The following is a 22031-nucleotide window of genomic DNA, read 5'->3' as shown; positions in this document are numbered from 1 at the left end:
CTGGAAATATATTTATATTAATAATTGTGTCAGAAGAATTACTTGACAGGGTCACTGCATTCAGAAACCCGGGAAGAATCGGAATATAGATCAATATATTGAAATCCGGTACGAAAACATACTTAGAGGTGCTTTGTTTAACGGAATTAACAGCATTTCGATGTCTACACGTCGATTTGATGCAACCCCATAAACATCTAGACTGGGGAGGGGCGTCCCAGATTCGGGGCGGCAACAGAACCACGTGACTCGGTCACTGGCAGCAGGTAATTTTATAATGTTCAATAAATAATATAAGGAACACAGAGTAAAGTACAATGTGGAAAGAGATACGATTACTACAAACTGTCCCTGTATCGTAAAAATGAATCAGCAGAAGCGAACTATAGAATATGCGGCACTTTGGTGATCTTTACAGTACAAAGCACGGTTACCTGCGCCCATATTCTTCCAAGGCGCGGATTCCCAGACTAAAGCAGGCTAATCTGAATATGGACACATCTCGGTGATAAACACAACACCGTCCGCTATGGGAATGAAGCACGAGATTTGTGTTTACAAAACGTATTGATATTTTAACAGAGTGTGTTACTGGTATCCTTAATATAAATTAAATTTTTGATGAATTTTTGATTTTATCCTTTAAATATAAATGAGAATTTATATTTCAACAAGCACCAACAATAGAAAGTAAATTAATTTCAAAAGCAAACTCAAGATAGGAAAGAATTGTGCCTACCGTTTTCATAATCATTGCCAATAAAATAAATTGCGCTTTACCGATTGTGAAAAGGCTATTCTCAGGTCTATAAAAGATTGCAATCCTTTTTTGTGTCTTTTCACTAATATCGTCTATGCCTTCAATAAAAAAGCAAGATTTGGAAATGCTTTCATATGAAGCGCTGAATTACGGTAATTTAAATATGGTTCTCCGGCGACGTCGTCCAAAACGGGGCCGTTGGAAGATGGATGCATGGATAAATTCCGTTCTTACAGCTGCGTATAAGTAGATAATCAGTTTTCTTTAGGCTTATCAACGTTGCGTTAACCAGTTTCAAAGGCTAGCGTGAAGAATTTAGAACCTTCAACCAAACGTACACGCTTTATCTTGGGTGTAAGTAAGGTAGATGGCGATAAAAAGCTTACATTTCTGGAAACTAATTGGAAGCTTTAGTATTGTAGATGGGCATTTTCTGCATAAAAACAGCTCTACGTCTGAGGCAGCTTACATCCAAGAAGCTTCCTGTCTTGGAAAAAAAAAATACTTGGATGTTGGGAAGAGCCGGAGCATCCGGGACCGTGCGAAGCCCGCGGCCGTTCACGGCCCAGCGACACCTCGCTTACTGCCACGGCGGGGGGTGGGGGGGGCAACCCCGCTTTGAGCTCGTCTGCCTCATGGGTTTCTGCGGGGGGCTCTCCTTAACCCTGCCAGCAACGCAGAGCGAGCAGACATGTTTAAGTGGAGAGGGCCTTCCGGCATCTTCTGCACCCGCGCTTTGAACACAAACAGAAGCATCCTCCTCCCCCCCCCCCCCCAGACAGTCCTCTCCTTGCCCCTTGCCAGCGGTTAGCTTTAAACCTATTTGTTTGTTCGCGTTAGACCACGGCATCCATGTACACTTGTTACTTTCATAGCTCCCCTTTTTGTCCAAAGCACAGGCATCTCTGTGGACACCTATACAACTGTTTGCTCATTTTACTTGTACTTTTTAATGGTGTGACTCTTATTTGGTGTTTTGACCTTTTCTTCACAGCAAAGCTAAAGAAACAAGATGCAATATGTCAAAAGTGTGTAGGAATGCATACGTGTTATGTTTGGGGAATGTTATGAGTTTGCATCAAAATTAACGCAGCATTAGAAAGTGTTCTTCAGCATGGGATTCACCTGAGTATTCCACCTATACATACTAATAATGTCAAGTAAAAAAAAATGGCAGTTGCTAATGATTTTCTGTTTTATATGTATATTCAGGACTAGTTTGTTTTTTTAAATCATGCTAAATCGTTACTAACATTTCATCTCAATGATGATTATAAAAAACAAGGGATCCTCCAGAGCTGATGAATTTCTCCATCTGAGGTGGCAAAATAGGCTGTTTGTGAGGGACGATACGTCTCCCCGGTGACTGTAGCTCCGTGGAGGAGGAGCCAGCAGGAGGCCAGGTCGAAGCTAAGAGCTCCAAACTGCTGAGCAGCCGCGGACACTTGGCCAGGTCTGTCCCATTTCTCCTTCTTGTTCCACCATATTCACCATCAGCGTTGAGGAAGCCGTGGACTGTAACTGCGGCCTTTCAAGGATTTATAAAATGTGCAAAATGTCAAGCAAGCGCCCTGACCTGACTGGCAAACTTTAAAAATGTACGTCGGTCTAATCAAGAAGATTGTGACTGAAATGGTGGGGGGTGGGTGACCGGGTTTGAAGGCTCTGCATTGGCTATGCGATCTATTGAGAGAAGGATGGTAAATAAAACAGGCTCGCACTAGAGTGGGATGGGAGTGATTTTCATCAGCAAGGACCTTTTCTCATGATACATTTTTCACTTGGTTACATCCCCCCCCCCCCAGCTCAGCCTTGGTTATAGCAGTGGGTTTAATGTCAATAAGCCATATCTGCCTGCACACCCCCAGCTTCAGATAAATGCCAGAGGTCACTCTTTTCATTCAGCAGGAAATCAAAATGATAATGACTCCTTATTAAAAATTCTATTTGGGAGTGCACATACGCTACATCAAAAGGTGCTGATGCCGAGGGAGGGGGGGATGGGGGGGTGACGGGTCTTACCGATAACCCACATCAAAGCTGACTGTGTGTGTGTGAGTGGGCAGGCGTGTGTGTGGATGCGAGGGGGAGCTGTTTGTTGGGTCAGCGTAGGATTGGGAATAGAAATGAATCCGGTGCAATTTGGATAATGCGTCGTGGTTTAAACACAGGCTATTTGCGACAGAAATGCAGACCCTGCTTTTATGAGGCTCGCCTAAATTTAGCCGACGAGATAGCATGTGGTTTTGCAAATGGCAGCAGTGGGTGAAAAACAGAGGAAAGAATTAAATAATGAAGCGCAGCCTCTAGTGGACCATTAATGAATGTGCGGCACACATGTGCCCTTGAGGAAACAATCATCTGGGGGATTTACCCGAAAATTGGGAGGACTGCTCAGCAGACGCCATCGCACGGCGCTATCTAATGCACGTCCCGCGACCGCCCAGCCAACTCCCCCGTTTAAAAAAGCCATTCGCACCCGACTCTCAAGCGCGGATCCATTACGGCCATTTTCGGTCCGCCATTCATCCGGCGAGGATTATTCATGGGAGAATTGTGTCGTGTGCCCTGCAACAGAGCCGTTAAGATGGTAGGACTTTAGCATGTAGATGGGGCTTTAGCATGTAGCCACCGCATTTAGCGGCTACTTGTGTAAAGCCAACGCACCAGCATATAAACCAAAAACATTACTACACCAGGGGTGTGAAGCTTTGGATATATACCGTAATGCACCTATAGGCTTTGCCAGCTGCTGGGGGGGAAAAATCTACTGCAGAGTCCAGAGCCTCATGGTTGGCAAGTTGTGAAATTCCTTCCCCTTCCGACTCTCACATTTGCCATTCACTGACCCCCACCCCCCCATCTCCAGTCATGTCATGAGAGAAAAAGGTTTGTGTCAACTACTCCTGTGTCAATACACCTGAATATCGCTGAAAGCGGAAACATCTCTCACTCCTCTTGCTGAAGACTCCAACGCAGGACATTTTTCTAATGACGTGTGATCCAGTCTCGGGCTCCTGGGGAAGATGAACTTCACACGACAGGAAAGTGCCTGAAGAAAAGCTGATACTTCACTTGGTTCTTCTCATCTGTTGGCTATCCTATGAATTTCCTATTAGGGTGATGGTGGGGGGTGGGGGGGGGGGGCAGAGAGACAAAGCAATAAGCGTCTCATTAAATTGTATAAGGCTAGATCCTGTTTAAGCATTCCTCACACCCACACTCCACTGTTCCTGAGACCGAGACAATCAAATTTCTCTGGAAGAAGTAGGGCACCGTCAGGAAAGATCTGAAGTTTAATCACTGCCCTATAAGCCATTTCATCAAAAATGTAACTGTGATTAAGGCAGCGCTCTGGCTCCGGTCCAGGCCATCGGGACGCAGGGTGGCCGAGCAGAGCATCGCCTCATATCCTCCTCCCTTGCACATCTCGTTCACCTCTCCCCCCCACTTTCCTGCCCCGTTGATGAGTCTGGTAGTTTAATGTTATTCCACATCCTGGAACAAACCCCTCCACTCTGGATTATTAATGCATTTCAAAGCAGACATCATTATTTTTGGAGACGATTTAATATATATATTCTTTTCCCCCAGAAAGCCTTTTTTGTGAGTCCTGCAGGACCGCCTTCAATACCCCCCCCCCCCCCCACCCCCACCTCCCCACATGATCTTATTAGCATCGTCCCCAGCAGCTGAGCGAGCAGAATGCATTGCTCTGCACTTTCCGACCCCTCTATGGATTAAATTAATTTGGTCATTCTTTCTTTCCTTTCCCTCTTTTTTGCATTCTTTTCACCGACTCATTTTTAAAAGCTAGAGGAAGTGCTGTGAGGCACATTTATTAAACATAAACAAAATGAAATAAAATGTTCAGAGAAAAAGTAGCATAAATATTCATACACACACATAAAGAGAACAAGAGTGGGAGAGATAGGCACAGAATATTTGCATGTGAACTGTGAAGCAAATAAACTTTCTGCCACAGATTAATCATATTCATTTGTAAGTGCCGATTGAGCCTCAGATCATTCATTAGTGGTGCAAATGATGGCCAAGCGGCCATTATGTAATGGGGCCAAATAACTAATGCAGATTCCCTGTGACTCACTTATGGTGGAGGTGCCGACACATTTAGGACTATTATGCTGTTGAAAGTTGCCCTTACTCATGTACCGTACCCCCACCCCCCCGTTAATGTTCTATTAACAAAATCCACTCCAGTTGGGCCCCCATCTTCGCAGTCACTGATTTATGTGTGTGTGTTCTATACTCATGCTGTCACATGGGGCAGAATACCCATGCTGTTACCCACACATCACATTGCTAGGGATGATGCCATCATGGACGGCTGCGGTTGGCATGGCGATCCACGGGCACACCGAATGAACGTTCTCCCGTTGCCGTGGGCAACCCCGCTTCCGCTTTCAGGAGAAAACGCACTCGTGCACTTTAGCCATGGATAGTGGCTTAGATGCAGAAGGCCTACATTTCACAGGCAAAGACAAAAGAAGCTAACAACACATGATCCTGCATCCATGATATTTCTGTTCCACCCTGCAGTTTTTGGGGCTCGATTTGCATGGGGCGTCTGGTCTTGGGGAAGCGGCTGCAGCACAGCTCCTGAGTCCCAGGGCAGAGCAGGAGCCCTTGATGAGGTAGGTCTGACTGAATGATATACAGTGGCAGCCAGAGGCAAGGGCTGCCCATTAGTTACGGAGTCCCTGTAATGTTCTACTCCACTACATTATTTTCAAATGCATCAGTCAGCTTCATACAGCACAGATAAATTCTAATGCCTAAGATCTGTAATGCACACTCTCTCCGCTGCAATATTACGCACTGGGTTAGGAGGGCAGCGAAAGGTGGAGGGGGGACCGTAATTTATTTTTCATTGCGGCCAGTATTCTTCCCATTAGCTTCAAACATGAGATAAGTTATTGCTTTTAACGAGCAGTGCTAGCTGCAGAAGGGCGCTACACGGCACACAGCGTATGGCGGGGGCAGCCAGACAGGTGGGCGGAGCCCTGAGGAGGGGCGTGTCCAGGGCCCATGCCGCATTTACGCCAAGCCAGAGGCTGGCAGGGGGTCCCATACTGCAGCGCTGCAATGCATCTCATGCAATCGCTATGCAAAATGCCACAGGGGAACAACACGCATATATGTGTGTTAAAGAGGTTTCAGGGAGACTGAATAAATAGCCAGCTGGATGCCGGCATTCAGGCTCACATCAAACCACAGGCTTGATTCCAGAGGAATGAACCATATATCTCCAGTTCATAGGAAGCCTTGAAGTGGCGTGAGACAAATTGCCCGGTGCTATCAGCAGAGAGCTTCTGACGGCAGCCAATCAAAGGCCAAGGCCGGCAGAACCTTAGGAACGGCGGGCAGGCTCACTCTTAGTGCATCACATGGCTGCCTGTGCAGAAGGGTAAAATGTGCTGCGGCATTTCAATCCTGGGCTAGTAGGTGACTATCAGAGCACTGTCAATTAAATCACAGAGGCCACCTCTGCTGTCTTAGACACTTACGGTGGAAGCTGCATATTGAACCAGACCACAAGGCCAATCAAAATGCAGATACTGTGGCACTGGTCTGCAGCATGGATGCAAAGCGGAAAGGAAAGCTCATGGTTATCTCTGCCCCTACATCAGACATATATTTTCATGCTTCACTATAAGAAAAATAAAGAAGTGAGATCACAAAATAATAATTATAAGTCAGAAGTGAATCCCTATCTTATAAAATAACAGGCAAACAATTACCACAAGTGTTTCTACCTATATCACAATTATAGGCTGTTTCTACAGAGGATGGAGAAGTCACATGACCTGCTCCATCACTTTTATAGGCTATGGAGGATGGAGAAATCACATGATCTGCCCACATCAGTTGTTGGCTATAGACCAGAAAGAGCTGTTGTATATGCCGATTTTCACTGTACCTCCTTAATTAGATTACGAATTACAGGACTGATTGGCTTAAGAGTCCACAGACTTGGGTTGGAACAGCTGACCTAAAGGTTATTTTAAAAAAACTGCATACACACTGGCCCTTTGCTGATAAGATTGGCCACCCTTGCCTTGTTATAGAGGGTGGAGAAGTCACATGACTTACCGGCATCATAGTTACAGGCTATAGAGGATGGAGAATTCACAAGACTTTCCCACATCACAGTTACAGGCTATAGAAGGGTGGAGAAATCACATGACCTTCCCGCATCACAGTTACAGACTATAGAGGGTGGAGAAATCACATGACCTTCCCGCATCACAGTTACAGACTATAGAGGGTGGAGAAATCACATGACCTTCCGGCATCACAGTTACAGGCTATAGAGGGTGGAGAAATCACATGACCTTCCGGCATCACAGTTACAGGCTATAGAGGGTGGAGAAATCACATGACCTTCCCGCATCACAGTTACAGACTATAGAGGGTGGAGAAATCACATGACCTTCCCGCATCACAGTTACAGACTATAGAGGGTGGAGAAATCACATGACCTTCCCGCATCACAGTTACAGACTATAGAGGGTGGAGAAATCACATGACCTTCCGGCATCACAGTTACAGACTATAGAGGGTGGAGAAATCACATGACCTTCCGGCATCACAGTTACAGGCTATAGAGGGTGGAGAAATCACATGATCTTCCCGCATCACAGTTACAGGCTATAGAGGGTGGAGAAATCACATGACCTTCCCGCATCACAGTTACAGACTATAGAGGGTGGAGAAATCACATGACCTTCCGGCATCACAGTTACAGACTATAGAGGGTGGAGAAATCAACATGACCTTCCCGCATCACAGTTACAGGCTATAGAGGGTGGAGAAATCACATGACCTTCCGGCATCACAGTTACAGACTATAGAGGGTGGAGAAATCACATGACCTTCCCGCATCACAGTTACAGGCTATAGAGGGTGGAGAAATCACATGACCTTCCGGCATCACAGTTACAGGCTATAGAGGGTGGAGAAATCACATGACCTTCCGGCATCACAGTTACAGGCTATAGAGGGTGGAGAAATCACATGACCTTCCCGCATCACAGTTACAGGCTATAGAGGGTGGAGAAATCACATGACCTTCCCGCATCACAATTACAGACTATAGAGGGTGGAGAAATCACATGACCTTCCGGCATCACAGTTACAGACTATAGAGGGTGGAGAAATCACATGACCTTCCGGCATCACAGTTACAGACTATAGAGGGTGGAGAAATCAACATGACCTTCCCGCATCACAGTTACAGGCTATAGAGGGTGGAGAAATCACACGACCTTCCGGCATCACAGTTACAGACTATAGAGGGTGGAGAAATCACATGACCTTCCGGCATCACAGTTACAGACTATAGAGGGTGGAGAAATCACGAGCTATTCTCCTGCATGGGCCTTCCTCCCACCATTTCAGTCGCCTCCAGGCAAAAACACAAAATGTCACTTTGCTTTATGGGCCATCTCGTCACGTGACACTCTCGTTTACTGCTTCGAGAGAGCCTCTGTAGAACCACGGTAACCCGGAGAGAGCACTATGCGATTCTGTGAATTATCGAATTTAATCTGAAATAAAGATTTAATACGAGTAGTATAGCTTTTCTGTTTAAATATCCTGCTGCATAGACATGCAGAGTCTATCTCCCCTACCAAGCGATGCACTTCAGATAAAATTGGAGAAAAGCAGGGGCACTTCTGGAAGCATGCGGGCCAATGATTCACCTTAAGAGGCCTAAATTGTAGGACGCTGCCTGGACTGATGTGGTTCACGGGTTTAGTGCTCAGCAGAGACCTGGAGAATGACCCGTCATGTGCAGCGTGAGAAAATATCACAACACCCTAGGCTGGGATATCCTTGGACTTGCGCCACTGCCAACAGTGGGTAGAATTGTTGTGGTGTGTAATTAAGTTATTCCATCAATAATGTATCAGTAAGCATTCTGAAGGTCCTTTCTGTGGTTTGAACCAGGAGTATAAAAACAAGAATGTGTCTGTATCCTGCATCCAAAGTCTAGAAACCTAGCAATCTGTGGTCTTAACCCGACTAAGCAATCATGAGATATTTCTGGGTCAATGTTTAAGGGCCCTTACAGAATATCAGGGACAGGATGGTAGTCCGTCATTTAGCTACACGATTTTGGAAATTTGGAGGAAACCAGAGTATCAAGGGAAGCCCACAAAAACATGGAGAAAACATGCAAACTCTACACACACACACATTTGTATTCATATCTTTGTGGGGACTGTCCATTCATTTATATGGGAAAACCCTATTCCCAAAAATGACAACCCCTACCCAACCGTAACCTTAACTATAAGTAACCAGAGGCTTGAGTATGAGGCAAGGGGGCTAACCACTGTGCCACTGTACCTCCCAGGAAATTTTCAGTGGGGAAAAAATTTTAGAATTGTGTACAGCACATGACATTTATAAAGGCTACGGTTGGCAACATGCAGTAATGTGCAATTAGTTGTCAAGGCATTGTTGTCTTTGTGCACAGTGGCGTTCCCTGGGGCTTTAGTAGAATCAGCAACATATTTTATGCATGTGAGTGTTTGTGTCTCTGTAATTTCGTGTGCAGTTCCCTGGCGACATAAAACCTTCACCGGCTCTGAGGTGACTGGCAGCTTTAAACTTCAGCATCCTGCCACGCAGACAGAAGCCAAGGCGAATGATTAAAACCAAGGCTGACCTTTGAGAGGGACTTCCCCCACCTATCGGGATACAGGGAAGTCTGGCTGAGAGAAGGAGCGCCCCGCATACGAACACATGGCCATGTTCAAAAGTGTATAGAGGTATGTCTTAGAGAAGTGGCGTGATGGTACTTCAGCTTTGTAACATGGCTGCCCCAGCAAATACAGGGATGTGAGGGCAGAATATGGCCCTAAGGCACAGCTACAGTGCTCTCCATGACCTACAATGTGATTTTAATTTTACAGAGGCTGCCATCTTCTGTTCTGGATGCTTTGTGGTTTATTATTATTTTTCGGCGGTAAAAAGAAAAAACGTGGTTGCATCTATCATTTTGCATTTGTAAAGAAGTTGATTTGCCTACTATTTAAATATCTAATATTCGCGAATGGTTTACATATTAGCTTCACCCACAAGGATGGAAAGAAAGCGAACAGCAGCAGATGTTTAGATGTTTATCATTACATGAAGCAGACATGGCAACAAAAATGGATCCTTATTTACTGAGGAGCAGTGGCCCCAAGCCTGTGATGGGTTGGCGCCCTGTCCTGGGTTGTTCCCTGCCTTGCGCTCGTAGCCTCTGGGATAGGCTCCTGACCCCCCGTGAGCCTGAATAGGACAAGTGGTTTCAGAAAATGGGTGGATGGATGGACAGTAGTCCCGAGCATATAGTGCTAACTGTAAATAAAAGCACTTGTGTCTTACCTTCTGCCACAGGTTCACCTGTTCTAATGCACTGATCACTGCGTCTTAGACATCAATCAGCTAATTAAGTTCTATGTATTACTAGTCACAGAGTGCTTTGAAATATGTTTTCTGGAGAATACAAAAGAAAGAAATGTGTGGCTTTACAGGTTAGGACCCTGTGCTCATGATCAGAGGGTTGTTAGTTCAAAACCCAGGACTAACAGTGATTTCACTGTTGGGCCTTTGAACATGGCCCCTAACCCCAGTTGCTCCAGAGACGGGCGGATCCTACTTTCTCAAATGCATGACTCTCTGGATAAAAGTGTAATAAGTAAATAAATCTAAAATGCCAATACTAGTAGAGAAATGTTTCAATAATCCCTTGAAAGAGGGATGGAAAAGCACCCCTGGAAAACGGTGAAAAAAATGCAATTTTAAACAATAATAAATAATAACAAATGGAGATGAGCAAGGGGGGCCAGCTGATCATGCTGATGGGGAGGGGCTCCCGGCACGCCGGTGCCTTCCCTGCACTGTTACAGACCGGATGTCTGGGTCTGGCTGATGATCTGTTAGCTGAAGGCCAGATGAAATTAGCGCCCTAATTCAAGCGCGATAAGTGGCTAATGAGCACTAACTGAACAGATAATCATATCACACCTTTGGTTTGTTGCTTTGCTGGTAAAGCCAACCCTGCTGAGGCATCTATGCAGACCTTTGGTACTTTGGTGCTCAATGGCAGGACAGAATAAAGCAACATCAGGGGGGCGGGAGGTGTGCTGAAGCACAGGGTTCGAGGCAGTGATGGCAGTCCACCGCAGACACTAAGGACCAGCTACCTTGCATTCTCATGTAGTGCATCAGACCATTTATTTACAGGAAATTGCAAGACTTACCTAGATTATGTAAAATAGGAAATCAGCATTATTAAAATCAGCATTATTAAGGTACCTTGTATTCAAGGCTTTTAAATGTCTCTGTATGCAGTAACGGGCTCACACTGGGCGACATGGTGATAGCGATAAAACACTCCTCCCATTTACCTACCCTGACAGCGATGGAAGCTAGCTCAAAGCTTGCTGTTTCTCTTTATAAATAACCCACTCTTGCTGTGATCAGAAAATGCATGCAGTAGTTCTGTTTCATGAATCATAATTAGGTGTTTTTTTACCTACTAAGTAAGCAGTCTTTGAAAGAAATCATGTTAAAACACTAAATTATAATGCAGCACTAAACTGTAAAAATCAGCATATGAGAACTAGAAGTGACTTTCAAAAAAAGAACATATCTGTTGGTAAGAGCAGGCTGTACATATACAACCCATAATAAAACAACTGTATTTTTCAATTACAGCATTTTTTTAAATGATTATCTATCTAAAATTGAGCAAGTAGAAAAATATAATTACTGGAGTTATGTGAACATTCATTGTTTTTCTGAAAAAGGTTTTCGCAAAACCACAGTAAAGCCAGCAGTGTCTAAACACCCACAGACAAAAAAAAAAGATTCCTTTTGGGAGGTAAAACCAAAAAATCAGAGACTCCAGGACTTACTGTGATGATGCAGTGTTACTGATCTTACAGCAGGCGAGTTTGTTGCCCATGCGGAAGAAATCTGCAGAACTCATGATGGTCATAGGCTGAAAAAATTATTATAAAATAATAATAATAATAATAATAATACCCCCTTACTCTGACCAGGATAAGTGGTTAAAAGATGGATGGAACAATAAAAAGAGTTCTGATCCTGGTATTTGGAAAGATATGCATGTGTGCTTTTTCGGCCTCTGCTCAGAGACTCTCTCCTGCTGTGACGTCATGAAGTCCAGCTGGCTCCACCCCTTAGGGTACATCCAGCAAAGGGGAGCATCCGGGGCCAGCAATTACAACCCAGGTTCTTATTAATTCATCCCCAGTAAGTGTGCAGAAAAAATACCAGTCAATTTTACTTTTAAAAACCATTTTCAAAACACCATCTAACCCCTTCAAAACTAATCATACTTGTTTTACAAGTTTTTGTAAAATTATTTGAAATGTTATGCTACAATATACTAAACATGTAAAGATTTGATTTGTTTTTTGAGTTAATTAAAAATTAACTTTAAGGATTTAAAAAAAGGAATCCCAATAACAGAATGCTATAAATAGCTACTTCACTCACGTAAATATTCCACAAACAGTAAAATGAACATTTTATCCATTTAAAATTGTTTTTCAATTCACAAAATAATTATGCACTTTTTAGCAGACGTTTTTATCTTGACTTACAAAAATTTCTAGTCGTTTATATTATATATCTTTGTCGATCAAACGCAGGGCCTTAACGGTCTCAAATGTGGAATTTAAGGAGCTGAAAAAACGGCCTACCTGCATTAGGCACTCAGTTACAGCAGAGAGCTCACAGATACTGAAACAGCCCTTCACGTTCAGCAGAGGTGACCTGAGAGACCCATGTACGTCTTGTGCTCAGGTGTACTCAGCATCCTGTGTACTTTTAAAGACCTCTGACTCAATCCCCCTGCTGCCAATCCGGCCATCAACAGTTGCCACTGTGTGTGAGAGGTGTGTGGATGCAGACAGAGAGACAGCTGTTCTAGAGGCTCTTCAAATCTGTATAAAAGGAGGAAGACAGGCTATGAGAAAAACAAATCCTAATCCACAGACAGAAAGAAAGGCTCCCAAGCAGCAATGTGTAATTGAATGTCCATCTTCTACCCATAATAAAGCTTTTTTCTACCTAAGAAATCATCTTTATGTTTCATATTTTCTGAAATCACTTCAGACAAATCTGTAATTTAAACATATCCTTGATAAGACAAAACGAGTTTGCCTGTGAATACAATTGCAGGACTGGCCCTTTCTGATATTACATTAAACTTTAAATAGCTTTTCTTATCTTTTTCATAAAGTATGATGCGATTTTGAATGAACCTTTGTTAAGGAAAATACTATTTTGTTCAAATAAATGACTACGGTATTAATCTACAAATTCAAAAGAACAAATCTTTTGGAAACAGAAAATAATTAAGAGTTCATATAAACTTTTGAAAAAAAATTATAACCATGCAAACAACATTATCAATGAAAAATTTTGTTAAATATTTTAATAAAAATACCAGCATATAAATAAATACATTCTGATGTGATTTTCACCACAGTTGTAGCTTGACCTAGCAGGCAACCTAAAAATTTTCAATTTTATTTAAAAACATATATATATGAACATATATAAATAATATAAATAATCTTTTTTTTAAAAAAAGAAAGAACAAAAAAGAAAGAAAAAGCATCCAAAATCGACAAGTAACGTGTGTGTGTGCTTTTCAGGAATAATTTCTATTTATTTATTTAAAAAAAAAAACAGCTAATCTTTAACATATGTACATATATAAGGAATATAAAAGAAGCCACTACACAATTACGAATAATTAGTCTGACTGAATTAAAAGTGGCATCTACAGCAAATGCAAAGGGTCCCAGTAAAACCTGAGAAACAAAGAATCAGCGTGTTAAAAAAACACGAGTGCCGACATAAACGCAAACGAAGCGGAGATAACGGGACGAGGAATCACTGGAGCAGTTTGGCAAAGCGATGCGAGCGTGCTAATTAACGGGAGCTCCGGCGGGGTCCCTGCGAGGCACAGAGTGGCAGGAGGGCTGGAGGCTGGCGGAGCAGGGCCCGGGAACGGCAATCACTGCTCCAGCCTGGAGCACCGAGCATAGAGCTGGGAGCCTGGAGCCTGGAGCCGAGCCGTCGCGCCTACAATCCCGACAAGTCGGCACAGGTGCCCCCGGTTGATGCCCTCCAGGCGTGTGCCGGCACCCAGGCAGAGGACGAGAGGTGCTCAGGAACGGCGATTCTGCCCTGCCGACCTGGTGCCAGGCAAGCTGCCGGACAGCGGGAGCACCGGCAGGTCAGATCGGCGGGCGACGGCCACGCCAGCTCACCGCTGGCAGAGGGATGCCCCAAGCACAGACTCTACAGCGCCATGGTCCCAAAAAAATGAGGAAGAGGAAAAACAGACCAAATATACACCCAGAAAGCAGAACAAACATCCTTCATTTCCTTCGTGAAGAGGCCTTAAGTGACAATCCGGATAGACGGTAGGAGAAAGCCCAGTCTGCGGCTGTGTTCCTGGGGCGGGATGCGGCTGCGGGATGCGGCTGCGGGATGCGGCTGCGGTACGGAGACGGGCTGCCTTCCCACTTATTCTCCCTCTTTGTCTCCGGCGCATCTTGTCACAGAAGACATTAACATAACATCCAGTATGCAAACAAGGCCGGCTCTCACAATAAAGCCAGCATCAAGGAGGAACCTCATGATGGGGGGCACACTAAAAAGGCAGGCTTCGATGACACGGTACCCTTCGTGCTCGCCCCCGCCGCCAACCATGATGCCAACGTCGCTCCACGTTATCCGAAAGTCAGAAGGCGGGGGCTACGGACATGCCGAGAGAAGGTGCCCCGGAGATCTTTGTGGGGAAAATCCCAAAGATACATGCTCCGTTGATTTTTTTTGTCGTCATTTAACTCAATTAAAAAAAAAGAAAAACAATTAGCTGGTGCAGATTTTGCTGTGCGTGGTGGGTGACGGCCCCCCCACTGCACTTTCACCCACCATTCGTCCACAAGACGCTGTTTCCCCCACAAAGAGACACATACATGATGCCCTATAGTGAGAATACAGTCGCCCGCTTGCTTTGCATGTGTGCAAATGTATGTGCGTGTGTGTATGCGTGTGTGTATGCGTGTGTGCGCGTGCGTGCATGTGTGTGTGACATCGGTGCCAGCTTGGTGAAAGAGAGAGAGGGGTGGAAAAAAAGCCCCCTTCTTTGTAAGTTATGGGAACACTCGGAGACAGACGCAGGCACTCATAAATTATACGCTTCATTTGCATATCCCTGGCATAAGACATTATGCAAATAGCGGCCAATCTGCATAATGGATTCCTCTTGTTGCCTCTGTTGCTTCCTGCTCCTTTTTATTTAATAATGGAATAAAAAAAAAACAAAAAAGGGAGGAAGGGGAGGAGGAGGGAAACAGAGCCCACAAAGGCGTGTGCCAGTGCCCGGCCGCGCCACCGCCCCCGCCAACCAGTGCAGAGACAATGGGATTGCGTGGGGGGGGGGGAGCAATCAGCCCAGGAGGGGAAATATCTAAACCAATTACCAAGTTACAGTCAAGAAAGAGCTGATGTCAGTCTGAGGAGGAGCGAGACATTTTACAGAGAGTGACGGCAAAGTTTTGCCGAACGGCAGGAGAGACTGGGTGGGGAGTCAGCACGGCGCCCCAGTCGCCGTAAACCGAAATGACCGCAACCGCCACGTCTCTCACTGCCTTCTGTGTGCCCCTTAATTAACAACAGAGGAAGACCCTGGTTGGCGATTGGGGGGAGCAATTATTAAATAATTAAAACCAGCTCTGCCCCCCGATTTCAATCTCATCAGCTGATGCGTAAGGAAAAAAAAAAATAATGAAAACACGGAGGCTCTCTGGCAGCAGTAATTACCTCATCAAATATGCTGATCCGAAGAGGCCCGGGCGACTTTACAGCGACATGGTCCAACTCGGGGAATCAGCGAAACGAATCTGTTAAATCAGTGCACAGATCGCTACAAGGATAATTAAAAACAACAGTAATAAAAACACATTCACTTCAGCTACAACCTGAATTCTCCCAACTTCAAAATGGCGACGTCTACTGAACTTAGCTGAGAGAGTTGGGGGGGGGGGTGGACAGATGGGCAGGCTGGGAATGCAGGGTGTGTGTGAGGATCATCAGAAGAGAGAGATGGATGCAAGAAAGGGGGCGGGAGAAAGGAATATAGAAAGAGGAGGTGGGGGGGTACGGATGAGTATGTGGGGGGGGGGTCCAGGAGGACCTTGATTATTCGGAACAAAATGCCACAGCAACATCCTGCAGGCAGGATCCGGTGGCACAAATGCCCAGCCAGCAGCCGGGGATCCCTCACGGCATACGGTGCGACCGGGACACGCTGCCGGCGGGACTGCCATGCACTCCGCGGGGCGAGGGTGGTGCCAGGAAGGGCAGGACGAGCGGGCAGGTGGCAGGCGAACCACCCTATGGGAAACGTTAGGGGCAATTCATCAGCATTTAGAATCAATTAACCCGCATGTTAATTAATGTCAAGCCTATAAAACAAAAAATGGGGGGGGGGGGGGCGGGGTGGGTTGGCAGGAGGAAGGAGAGGGTGTTGGCGGAGGGAGGGTACGAGGGAGAGAGAGAATGAGGGAGAGAGCGAGGGAGAGGGAGGGCGAGTGAGTGAGAGAGACAAACTGCGAATGCAGATGATGGCAGTGAGAAGCTGGCACAGTGCCATCCATTCAGGGGCAGCGCCAAGACGGGCGAGCATTTGTTCTCTCCTACGAGGAAGTGGGTAGATGTAGCATGATCGCGTGGGGGAGAAAGAGAGAGAGAGAGAGAAAGAGAGACCCCCGGCCACCGCCTGTCGGTTAAAATTCGCAAACGAGCGATGGGGTCCGTCGGAACTGTGGTGACACTCAACCAACAACCGCAAGGATGAGGTGGTCGGCCAAGGTGAGCGGAACTCGGGAGCCTAAACCAGACCAGAGCTCACCGAAGAGCGGAGGACAGAGAGCCCACCGTCCAAGTCGACACAGGAAGTGCTGGCGGTGGAATTATGGGGCAAGAGCAGGGCAGCACGGGCGCAACATCGGAGCAGGTTGCGGGACGGGGTGCAAGCCGCTGGGGGTGGGTAATGACCACTTGGACTGTTTTTTCATGTCTCCCAGAAGACCTGAGGCAGTCATGGAGAACGGATGCCAGGGGGAAGTCATGGAGATGGGCACTGCTGGGGAGTCAAACGGGGGTAGGGGGGTAAATATCAACACAAAAAAACAGACAGAAAACTTGACTGGTGCTCAGTCCTGGGGAGGTTGGTTGCATGGTGGCAAGTAACACGTTGGGAGGGGGGCTGGGGGGCGGTGGCTAAGAACAAGCGCCTCCCCTTTTGCTTCCTCTCTCTCTCGAGCATGATCGCCTCTGCCAGGCAGCCAGCCAGCCGGCGATCGCCTCTGCCATGCCAATGCGGCTCGCTGGCAGACGTGGCGCGAGCCCCGAAGATGGGGGCAGGGGATGCTCAGCGCAGCCGCCGATCTCCTTGCGACGGTCCCGCGTTTATGGAGAGGAGCGCCGGCTGCGGCACGGGGGGCTGCCCGGCGACGCCCAGATGCGCCAACGTCTCCCATGGTGGCATCTGTTGGGGTGGAAGACGGAGGGGGCTGAAGATGGCGGGTGCGGACCACACTGCCAATCGCAGGGCGACGGGCGAAGACGCAAGGCGAGAACAAAGGCGAGACGAGGATGGTGACGATTAATTAAAACAACAAAAGTTTGTTTGGTTAATTAGCACGACGGACTCTCTGAATGGGAATGGGACAGATTTTCAATGAAATGAAGCCTCCCCCTTAAAAAAATTAGACAAAACAAAGCAGAAGGCGAGAGGTTCCTCTGGGAAAGGAGGAGTACAGGGCTGGTGCTACCCGTGCCAACGCCCCCACCCTCTCTGCTTGCCAACTGGGCTGCCCAGATCGCCAGCCTCTACTGCCGCCACTGCCGTCTGCCGTCAAGCCGGCCACTGGATCCGACGCGGAGGACCTGCTCGCCACGGGCACCGGTGCCGCAGATGCTGCCAGGCTGCCAATCGGCCGGCCCAGACAGGAGTGGAGGCGGGCAGAAAGGACCGGGGGGACTGTGCCAACGAGTCAGCTGCAGCTGTTTACAAAAGACACACAAAAGAGAAAAAAAAATGCAATCATGAGGATGCATACTAATGATCCTTGGAAAAAAATAAATTAATCAGCGACTCGGGCGGGATTTAAGGTTTTTTTCCTGCTTTTTTTTTTTTTTTTAAATTATCGCAACATGCAGATAAAACCAATTAAAGCCAGTTTTTGGATGTATGAAATTTAGTTTTGGGTGCGACAATATCAACTTCTTAAAAAAGAAGAAAAAGAAAAAAGAAAAACGTCAAACTGAAAGCAAGTCGGGTGACGAGCAGGAAGGTGTGTGTGTGTGCAATTTATCTACAGCAATCACCGAGGAGATGAATGACTGAGACTCTGGACTCCACCAGAAAGACCGGTGAGGGAGATGGCACGCACACGCACATCCAAACACATGCACGCATGAGTCCTGCAGGAACTTCATGGAGGGGCACGAGAGACGGCAGCATCTAAGAGGAAGAGGAGGAGGATGCGGTGCCCATGGGGGCAAGCCCACCTGCATCTCATCCCGCAGGGGTGGGGGCTGGAGGGAGGTGGGAAAGCTTTGCCACCCCCTCCCCTCTTTCTTATTTTTTTTGCCACTGCTTGCCAACCAACCAAGAAACTACCCAACCCCACCCCCAGCCATGTCCTTTCTCCCACAGTCTGTCTTTCCGAGGGGGCAAGGCAGCAGTCACAGGGACAACACAGCGAGCCACCAAAACAGGCGCTCTGCGGGCACCAATTGGGCGGTGCCGGCGCGGGTTTCTGTGGATCCCGCGGGGTCCGTTGGCATCGGGCACAGAGCCAAGGATGGATGCCGCTACCACCTCCACCGTCACCGCAAAGAGGAGTACACAGGGAGTGTGATTTATTCGCCTTAATTTGTTGAAAAGCGCGGACGAAAAAAAAAATTACCGCGTAATTAACGAGAAAAATTACTAATCAGGCTACGGCAATTACAGATGCAGCCTGAAAACTTTTCTCGCCATTCGTCTTCCCCCATTTTTCCCCGTTTTTGTTGGACAAGGGAGCATGGTTGTGGATTATAAATAATTGAAGAAGTCATCCAAAGAGAAGGATTATAAGATGTGCCTCCATACTCCTCCACCAGCAGTACCATGATAACATAACAGAGCCAAGGCTGGCACCAGCACGGATGGATTATTTCAAAAAAGCTGGCATCTTTCTGGGCATCTTGCACCATCATATTGCGAAGCGTGACCGCAACAACAGCAAATTAACGTTTTAATTAGATTTCTGTTTTTATCTCCCTTTAAAAAAAAAAAATTGTCACCGCGGAACGTGAGTGGAAATTATAATCTTTTCGGGGCTAATGAGCTTTGGAGCGTCGGCCTTTTATTTTGATTCCACTGGGGATGTTAATTGCACCACATCTTCATTATACAAAATGGATTACAAAAAAAAATGAGCGTTTGCAACACAGGAGTACAGTGGAGAGAGAGAGCGAGGGAGAGAGAGAGGGAGATGAGGGAGAGGAGGTAAAGAAAGGGGAGAATGTATTTCTCCTTCTCTATCAACCTTGCATGTAAGACCACACGGCCAGCAAGTGAGCAGGGAGCTGCTTCTGCACCGCCTGGCAAGGCTGGCGTCCCCAAAAGTCGTTCTCCAACAAACCCTGGCCTTTCTCTCGCTCGGCAGGGACCAGCTGCGCCGGCTCCGGGGGACCCACGCATCGCAGCTCGGATCTTACAAAAATCAAGGGGCAGGGTGGACCCCCATCCGGAATGTTTCCTCGTCAATTTGGATATCGGTGCCGTAGCAAACACAAATCTACCGATCTAACGATCGCTCTTAAGTTGGGTTGCGGTGTCTGGAAAAGGAAAAGGGAACGGCCGAGACACAACGACAGACTGGCGAGGTGCCGGGCTAATGTCCCTGGCGCTTAATCACCGTACAGCAGAATGGTTTTATGCATATTTCATTTGCATATCATTAAATCGCTAAGGCAGGCTGGCGACTGACAGAGGAGAGCATGGGGGCGAGCGTGGAGCAGCACAAAGTGTAAAAAAAAAAAAAAAAAGAATGAACGATTCATTATTCTGTAGAAATTGTTCAAAGCCGGGCGCCTGTTTTCCGGCAACCTGCCAGATCATTTAAATCCAACGTTAATTAAAAAACGCGCCACTGTTCGACCTTCTCTACCCGGATTAATTAGGCGACTCGCAATTTGAGCGAGATAACCACGCATGCACAAGCAGTAGGCGGCATGCACATGAAATATGTATCTACATGCATTTAGCGTTACTTAACATAGCAGCATCCCTTCTTAAATCCTGGAATCTGTCACTATAGATGGGTTTTGGTCTGAAGCCTTGCTTCTGCGGTGTTTCACATGTTCCCGTCGCAGGATTACGGTTGTGGATGGCACTTGTAATGTTGGGTTATGCTTTTAAACTTAAAAAAGCAACTGTGTGAAAGAAGTATGTTGTTTCCTTTATTGGGGGGTGGGGGCAAAATAGCATCTTGTTGTATAGGAGCCCAAGAAAAGGGGACACGAAATGTGGGGATAGCGGGCAGGACGGCGAGTCCAGAGCAAGTGAAACTGGCGTGGGAATCGCCGCGGGCACACTGTCACGGCCGCTTGCCATTTTCAGCCCGCAAACACAAAAACAAAACCAACCCTATGCCCCCCCCCAACAGCCTAGAGCAGACCAGCCATAATTTATGCGCAAATTAGTATGCTTGCCTGGATGGCGATCACCCGTGCCAAGTCATTAGGGGCGATTAATCCATTGTTTCTGGGCGCGGAGAAGCCTGTCTGGCTGCCGGCCCCTTTGGGGGTGCCGTTGCCCCTGCAGATGTACGCACCCGCCCGATATTAATTGACGGGCAGAGACTGCACCATGTTGGCAGTTTTTTCGTCTCCTTGTGGTGATTTCTCCACCCCCCCCCGCACCCCATGTCCAGCTCTTTGTACAGGAGAACAAAAGGGGTGTTAACAAATTATTTTCCTTTTCTCAAAGACTGGGAATATATACATTGAAATTTTTGAAAATTACAATATGTAATTTTTAAAAATTACTAAGACCGAATCTTGAAATTCTCAAGTGGGAGCTGAAGGCCTTGGCAAGCCTCTGAGGAATGACCAAACTTTAGCTCTTCTTTGAAATCTTAATTCTTTTCAAAATAAAAATTCAAAGTAAAAATATCCAGTAAAAAAAAGGCAGACATATCCCAACGCGATGCCCGAAATTTGACTGTCCCGTGCTCTTACCCCATCCGCCCTGCCGTTCCCCTCCTGTCACGTCCCAACCCTCCAGGGAGGGTGTTTACGCTAAACAGGCTTAATGCACCACACAATTAGCCATGTTTATTAATTGTGGTAATGAATGCTACGGACTGCAGGTTGGCACAGGGAGCGCAGCGGCGCAGCGCAGCACAGCACAGCGGCTCTGGGCACCAGGCTGGCGCTTTGGAGCCTGGAATCATGCAGATGTCGCTGTAGTTCTTCCAAAAGCGCCGATGAGATGCAAACGGGGCGGGGGTGGGGAGAGAGTAACGAGGATATCGTTTAAGATCGCACACCTCGCGTCCCGTGGCGTGTGTGGTCGAGGGGAGGGAAGGAGGGGCAGACCGCAGATACGGAGTGGCGCCGAGCTTTGATTGGAGGCCCCTGTTTGAAGGCACGTCAATGTAAATGATGTTATGCAAACGCGGTGAGGCGAAGGAGCTCCCGGATCAGCGTTATGCAAAATCCACGTATCAACACGCGGCAAGCGGCCCTGGCTGGTGCAAGGTCCAGGCCATGTGGTGTCTGACCCAGTGAGGTGAGTGGGCTCACCATCCCAGCATGACGACAGGGGGGTACCGCAAGGTATCCGTGCTAACTTGTCTTAAATTGTTGGTCAATCGTCAATTTTCTTGATGCTACTTTTGAATAAAAAAACCACAATGAACTTGGGGCTTCAAGTTCGTTTGGCTCCCAAACTCAACACGGGTAGGCATGAGGTAAGATCTACATTTCAGAATGATGATTTCAGCTCCAAGCAGAACTAGTAAAATAAAAAAACAAATAAAACCCAAACAAATTAAACTACACTAAGCTGGCAGAGGTATGTGGGATGTGAGGAGGATTTTCCCCCCAAAAGGTGCTTAAGGCTGGTATCATAAAACACGCT

At 46.8% G+C, this 22031-nt stretch overlaps 1 long non-coding RNA gene across 17 annotated transcripts in view; it reads right to left on the bottom strand.

Annotated features, from left to right (window-relative positions):
• Positions 1-257: 257 nt before the first annotated feature.
• LOC111832983 (uncharacterized) overlaps positions 258-22031 on the bottom strand; it is a 52323-nt gene continuing 30549 nt past the window's right edge. For 2 of the 17 annotated variants that reach the window (XR_011993839.1, XR_011993838.1), the window contains exons 5-10: positions 17686-17899; positions 16743-17381; positions 15653-15732; positions 12511-12753; positions 11698-11783; positions 2306-3872 (exon numbers count right to left, since the gene is read on the bottom strand). This is a non-coding gene — a long non-coding RNA (uncharacterized lncRNA). The other 15 variants (XR_011993837.1, XR_002835631.2, XR_011993849.1 and 12 more) reach the window with 14 other exon arrangements.

Source organism: Paramormyrops kingsleyae, chromosome 11 (genome assembly GCF_048594095.1).
Source record: "Paramormyrops kingsleyae isolate MSU_618 chromosome 11, PKINGS_0.4, whole genome shotgun sequence".
In the NCBI taxonomy this organism is placed as follows: domain Eukaryota; kingdom Metazoa; phylum Chordata; class Actinopteri; order Osteoglossiformes; family Mormyridae; genus Paramormyrops; species Paramormyrops kingsleyae.
Note: the sequence above shows the minus strand (reverse complement) of the source record. Positions and strands in the feature narration are given on the sequence as shown.